The 7,497-nt window shown below is 30.7% G+C and overlaps 1 pseudogene; it reads right to left on the bottom strand.

The window, feature by feature from the left end:
* Nucleotides 1-7,148: 7,148 nt before the first annotated feature.
* LOC138818268 (U6 spliceosomal RNA) lies at nucleotides 7,149-7,247 on the bottom strand (annotated as a pseudogene).
* Between the last annotated feature and the right edge of the window lie 250 nt (nucleotides 7,248-7,497).

Here is a 7,497-nt window from a genome sequence, read left to right as displayed (position 1 = left end):
ATTATAATAAATAATAAACTTTTTTGAATGTTTCCAAAGGAAAGGAGTATGAATACTTATATGATTTCAAAACAATCAAGAAAGTTTTTCCAATGCTGGTTTGATCTAAGACTATATTTGTTTTCTTATTCTAATTGTCATATGTTTGTAGAAATTAAAATTCCAAAAATTCAATGGATGTTGTCATTCAGGAACATCTTCTTAGATACTAATATTGGAGTCCTTTAAGTGGAATTGTTTTATTTCATTTGTTATTTTCACAAATAAATCAAGATGATTGTGTATTTTGTTTCTTTTCACTGCTATTGGCTCTTATCATGAGAATATTTTTTTCCCTAGCAAAGTAGAGAAAAACAATTGGATTGAGCAAGTAACATATGGCTTTCATAAAATGCAGATGCATAGACTCTGTGTTCTGTCATTTACCAAATTTTCATCCAGAAAAGGTTATCAATTATTTATAAGTGATGCATAATTCCTAGGTATTCCAGTTATCACGTACACTTTTTGATTGAGTTATCTCTGTATAAACTCAAAATAAACAGACAAAAACCTCAAAATAGACAGACATTATATCTTTGTTTAAAAAGCTGTAGTTTACAAAGTTTTTAAGCCAACACCAAAAACATCTTTTTAGATATTCTGCATTTTGTGTGGAGTATTTTTTTAAAAAGTTTCTTTTTTGCTGACATGTAATTCACTTGCAATATATTATCTCCATGTATTGTATACATTTTAGTGCTTTGGAAGTGAATTGTACAGTCATAGGTTTTCCAAGCCTAATTTTCACAAACTTGCATTTCTTCAAATAGAAATACTGTAAATTTTAGAACAGACATTAAAATAGATATGAAATTCAGTTACAGGAATTTGTCCAGCATACCTCCTCTATAGTGTGTCTTTTCAAAATTTGTTTTTGGGGATTATTTCTAGGGTCTCACACATACTATTCACGTGCAATGTCAATAAACTACATTCCCTGTCCAAACAAGTTTTTTACTTCTCTTTAATATATACATAGAAGTGTAATAAATAGATCCTATAAATTCTCTTTGACATTTTGAAAACTTGCTTGATATAATGATTGTAGTATTGTACAAATTGATTTGCTATCTGGAGTATATCAATTTCTCCACAATTGTACTACAATATTTTGTGTAATCTTTTTATATTATGGTCATACTAGTGAGTTTTCATTGGATTTATTCTTAGATACTAAAGAGGAACTTATTTCATTTGCTCCTCCTATTGACTATCAATTTACATATGTTCTTTAAAGAAATACTCTATTCGAGAAAAATTTATATAGAATTAGAAGATATAAAAATACTTAGACTCAAAATGATTGTAGCATTAACATTGTAGTATTAACAAATATGTCTCCTATATCTGTTGGATATGTTTTCATTTGTTATATTGTCCTGTGAATTATGAAAGTTTATCAGTTGATATTATCCAGTTTATCCTTGCTTTTATTTACCAACTAATGCTTTCCTTGTCATTTTTTGAAACTTTTACTGATCCAATGTCATGAATTTTTACATTTATATTTTGTAGGTTTTTACATCTCACATTTAGTTTTATAATATTTGTTTTTATTTTTGTATAAGGATTGAGGTAGTAGTCTAAGAATTTTTTTTAATCTGGGAGGCAATAGTGACAATACACCGATTAAAGATTCTATTTTTATTTCATAAAGTCATGGCATTCTTTTAAAAAATATACAGACCATAGAACTGAGAATTTTTGTATTGTGAAAATACTGGACAGAAGGGTTACAATTACATAATAGTATTAACCAAAGCATGCTATTTGCAGAGGAATATTTAAACGGTGTAATTTCTTATAAAATTGAACTTTAAATTCAAGGAAATGAATACCAGGAAACTTTCACTTGGAAGAAGTGAGAGAAAGTCAAAGGGAAGGAATAAAGAGCTATGGAGGAAGAGAGGGAAGGTATAATATTCAATGCAGATAGTAGGCAACTAGAAAAAATGAAAGTGGGGTGAGGTTTGGAAGTGTGTGGGTAAGTTATGTAAATATCCATTGTAATTATAAATTGATTTGTGGAATAGAAATTCTTTTGACCAACTATTTAATAAAAATATAATTAAAATCAATGGAGACATCTGATCTTAAACTGCATTCTCTTAAACCATGAGTCAATATGATAGTCTCCTACTCAGAAATATTATTTGCAGGTATTTTCATCAGAATGACAGAAAAGTGACCAATGCAATGAATATCAATACATCACACTGTGTATTCTAAATAGACACAATATAAAAATCAGAGTAAAATGTTAGAATTCATTTCATGATAAAATAACAGGTAGAAAGTATCAAATGCTGATTGTTTTTCCAAGTACTTTACCATTGGTATCTAATTTAATCCTCACAATATTCCCATAAAGTGGATCTGCTTCTATTCTTAATTCTCAGATGATGATACTGAAGTCTTCAGAGTTGTAATTATTAGTACAACATGTACACATGGTAAGAGTTAGCCTGTGGCCCATCTCCCGCTGTATCAAATAACCTCATTTTATTTTATGACTAAAATACCAGAACTTAGTCTACTAATTCTAGGAAAATTTCCCAAAATTAGTGTGTACACTCTAATAATATTTCACTTTATCTTTGTTAGAAAATAGGTAGCTTTAATATGAAAGCTCCAAGTTGATAATCAATTTACACTTCCCTGTTGAAAGGAACTGCTAAAGTATAACATTCATGATTTCTAAATCTGCTTGGGGACCCCATCTCTGTTTAACACAGTCTTACTGATAGAATGACCTGCCCAATTCTTGATGGAAACAGACTGCAGGTATGATGGACCAATCATTTCCACATTGTAGCTCACCTAAGTTGTTTAGCAAGAGAAGTATTTGATTGCTTTTGATGTGCAACATTTTGAGAGAAATGTACTACTTTAAAATGTTATTAAAGCAAGACTGATATAAAAATCACTTTTGACCCCATATAAATATTTTACCTTTCATATACCCAATAACGCACTCTCTCCTATCATTAATGCTAGGAACGAGAAGTTAAAAATCATAGATACCAAGACCTAAGCATGAATTAAAGCGTCTCCAACTTGTGAATACAATTGGTTTAAAAAGTCATCAATACTAAATTTTTAAAAATTTCTTATGATACTGAAGTTTGAATTATAAACTATTAACACTTGAAAATAACTCATTTTCTTGGGAGTAGTACACAATACACAAGATTAATCTTAATCATTTTAAAAGTCTTTATTTATACCAAAAATTCACTCATTTAAATACAAAGATTCTAAAAAGAACTGAAGTACAGACACACAAAGAAAATAATTTAACTGCATCATCTACATTCAGAGGACTGTGTTAATAGACAACAAAGTTATACTAATAATTAATTAGCTTACCAAATTCACTTACATTCTTTTATTCTATTTCATTTAGTTTCATAAAAACTAGATTTTCATAAAATGATGCATAAAAGCCTATATACCCACTTACATTTTCAGATCTTGACAATATTTATTTCAGAAATGTCTTTAGCTTTGTAGTCAATGAACTGAAATAATTCTAAAATATTTAAAGGCTTTTCAGAAATTGCAAGACTCACTCTGGAATGTTATTTATATTGGAAAAGATATTCGAAAAGCCTTATTTGTTAAGTTGCGATAATTACTCCCACAAAAGAGCCATTAGTGAAGATCCCTTTGCATGTACAAAACAACTTCAAATACATCCATTATCTGGAGACGACACATGCTTTTTGTTTGTTTGTTTTTGAAAGGAATATCTAACAAACTTATGAACAATACCAATTTTCAGTCAATATCATGGGATATTCAAACGTAAAATTTTGGAGTTGATTATCTCTTAGTGAAAATAGATATCATCTTATAAAGAAAGTTATTTTCAACAGAAAGCCAGAGTTTATCCACCTTGTGTTTCACGGGAATAACCAGAGAGTAATACCTGTTTGGTTAAGTCGGTCAAACTCACTCCATGAGCATATTTTAAAATTATAACCAATTTAAGAAGTCAAATACATATTTTGAACTGACAGTTATCTTACAGCAATAACTTACTATCTAATTATGTCTGTATCTTCTTTCCTAGCATATAATAAGAGCTAAAGCTGTCTTTTTTGTCGAACTTAATGTAAATGATTTGATTCTGATGATGTTATTATTTGAAAAATAAAGTGTACAGAAGGGGGGTCGAACTGAAATAACATGACAGAACAATGATAAATAAAAACATTACAACAGAGTTAGCTCTTTTCAGTCCCACCTTGTCCACATTGGCAAGCAACATTGCAACAGCACATGCACACATACACACATGCACACATGTGCACACATGTACACACACATATACATACATGCTAAATTCAGGGTTTATTGTACAAAAAAGTTCAAATAAAATATTAGTGATTAGTACAAATGATAATTTGCCTCACTAAAAAATAATACACAATCCAGTCACCATGGGTTTTACGTTTTACTTGTCTATCCACATGTGACCACTTAATTTATTTTTAATTAATTAACTAATTCATTCATTCATTTGTTTGGTGCTAATAATAGGGCTTGAACTCAGGGCCAGGCTCTGTCCCAGAAATTGGTATTTTTTTGTTTCAATTTTCTCAAGGCTAGCATTTTACTGCTTGTACCACAGCTCCATTTCTAGCTTTTGTTGGTTTCTTTCAAATCAGAATCAAATGGCCTTTTTTTTTGGTTTCGTCTGGTTTCAAACCACAATCCCCAGACTTCATCTTTCTGATTAGCTAGGATTAATGACATGAGCTATTAGTGTGGCTTATACTTTTTCCTCTGTACTTATCTAATCCACATACTTAGATAGTAATCTAAAACTGAGTATAGAAGCAATTTGTACAGTGATGAAATTGTCCTGTCAAAATTTCTTCTTAAGACCATACACAAAAAATGCCATGATTTAATATAAGAGAACTCATTATTGGACATACGAGCTTGAAGTGCTTTCTAATAGATTCATTATTTATTGTTACCCAACATTAGAAAAAATGTATAATGCAGTAAAATAGAAGTCCTTTGCATGGCCATTAAAGAAACTTGTTTTCATCTATAAAAGTAGGCCTGTCTATTGTCTTCATGTGGTTTCTAGGATTGATGGTGCTTAATAAGAAGTCAAAATGTATTAGTAGTCCTTTGCTATCAATTAAATCTCACTTTTTCTTCTTGGAGAATATAATTATCAAAGCAATAGTTGAGAATCTGCAAGGAATAGTTAAGAATCATGCTTCCAGTGCAAGTGGTTCACCACTAAGTAATCCTCGATACCATTTTCCCCAAAGATTTGTCACAGATATAATTGGCTTGCCTTCTCTTGCTGCATGGACCTATTCCTTCATTCTACAGGAAAAGTGTGATTCAACTGATTTCATTCAGAACTGTTCCTACAATTATCAAGGATTTAGATTCTTGTCTGCAATTTGGTCAAAGCTACTTCTCTTTATGTAGACTGCTATAAATGTATTTACTAATTTCAAGTAAATACATAAATTCTATTTCCATCTTTTTCAAAACATAAAATTCTGCGTGCTCTATAAATTGATCAGAGACATGCATTTTTTCTCATTCCTAGAATAAGCTGCACATGAAGACACCACTGGTCCATATTTTCAGTCTGTATCTTTGAATACGGAGGAACATCTTTCCTCTTCTCTCCATCAATTCCCTACTCTACAGTTAGAATAATTTTGAATAGTAAAAATGGAAAAAGAGAAAATAAATCATAGTGAAAAAACAGATGCAGAAAATTCACTGGATTTTGCTGAACATTTCAACTAACATGAACTATTAGGGAAATACATGAACACATCATTCCCACTGGCACTCAAAGTCTCTGGTTAGGCAATTGTCATGAAAATGAGGAACATGATGAACAAGTGAGGAATGGTATCAATTGCAAGAAAAAAATGGAGAAGGATCCAAGCAAATTTCTTCTTTGGGCTGCTGAAAATTATCTGCTTACTACAGTGCAGGGACTACTTTCCAAAAAGGCCACTCATGTGAATACTAGGTATGAAGATGAGTATAACCATCTTCATCAGGAAGCCTACAGGGGATACTTAGACATTTTCCATGAGTTGGTGGCTCAATCGGCAGATATTCTTGCAATAACTGTAGATGGCTGGACACCCCTGCACAGTGCTTTTACGTGGAATAATACCAGAGTGGCTGTTTTCTTACTTCATCATTATCCAGATACCAATTCCCAAACTAAAGGCCTCTTGACCCCCTTTCATCTTGCTGCTGGGAGTAGAGACAGCAAAAACACGTTGGATCTCCATCTGTTGAACCATTATGTCAAATCAGGTCTGAAGAATAAGTTGGAAGAAACTGCATTTGATATTGCCAAAAGGATCAGTATATATCACTACCTCTTTGAAGTTTTGGAAGGCGGTAAAATTGCTCTTCTAAGTCACCATGGTTCGGTTAAGTTTCTTAAATTTCATAAATTGCATTCCATTCTTTGTGTCCATGAAAAATATTTTCACAATCAAAATAACAACAATATCTTACTGTAACAATTTATGGATTCCATATGAATTGCCTGACTTTGATGTCAAAATGTATTCAAAATAGATTTGTATACATCTATAATGGTTTCTGGAGAGTTTGTGCTTTTTTTAATAAGAAATAATTTTAACTTATCTGTTGAAATGAGTAGTATAGAAACTGAACATATTTCTGGTGTTTGTCTGAAAAAGTATATTTTTAAAATATTCTATCTTCTATGTTTGTATAATGTCCATAATCTATTTTATTCTCTCATAGATATAATACTTGGAATTCTACATTGTTTTATAACATTTAGGCTCATTAATAAATGTGTCTTTTCAGATTGCATTCGATATAGAAACAGTGTAAGATTCCTTTTTTCCTAGGTCCTTATATTATATTTCTTTTGGATAAAATGGTAATGTTGTCTAATTTCAAAAGTTTTTTAAATATTATGCTATGTAAAGACTTCACTAATTTGAAGATTTAGTACACTGATGTGAAAATAACTTTTAATTATATGAATTACATGTATTATTACACTTGTAATTTTGTAATCAACTTTTTAATAACTGTTTTTCATTTCTTGCATCTGAAGAATGAAAAATATGGAATACTTCACAAATTTTCATATCATCCTGTGCAATTGCCATGTTAATCTCTGTATTGTTGCAATTTGGGTATACGTGCTGCTGAAGCATGTAGTGTCTTCTAAATTGAAGTATGCAATTTAATGATGCAATCTTTATACAGGCTTATATCCTTGGGTGCCTATTTGTAACAAGGAAACCTTAATGTTCCTAACAATGGTACTGATCTTATTTCCCTAAAATTCTGTGCATAATGGAAAAAATTATATTGTTCAGACGATTGCTCACATTTTCAATTTTTTTGTCAATGACTATTTTAAGTCTTTTTCATTTTGAGGCATTTATAGCTAGGTCCAAAGGG

Source organism: Dipodomys merriami, unplaced genomic scaffold (genome assembly GCF_024711535.1).
Source record: "Dipodomys merriami isolate MVZ:Mamm:240054 unplaced genomic scaffold, mDipMer1.0.p SCAF_724, whole genome shotgun sequence".
In the NCBI taxonomy this organism is placed as follows: domain Eukaryota; kingdom Metazoa; phylum Chordata; class Mammalia; order Rodentia; family Heteromyidae; genus Dipodomys; species Dipodomys merriami.
The sequence above is the reverse complement of the archived record's forward strand: the minus strand, read 5'-3'. Positions and strand labels throughout refer to the sequence as shown.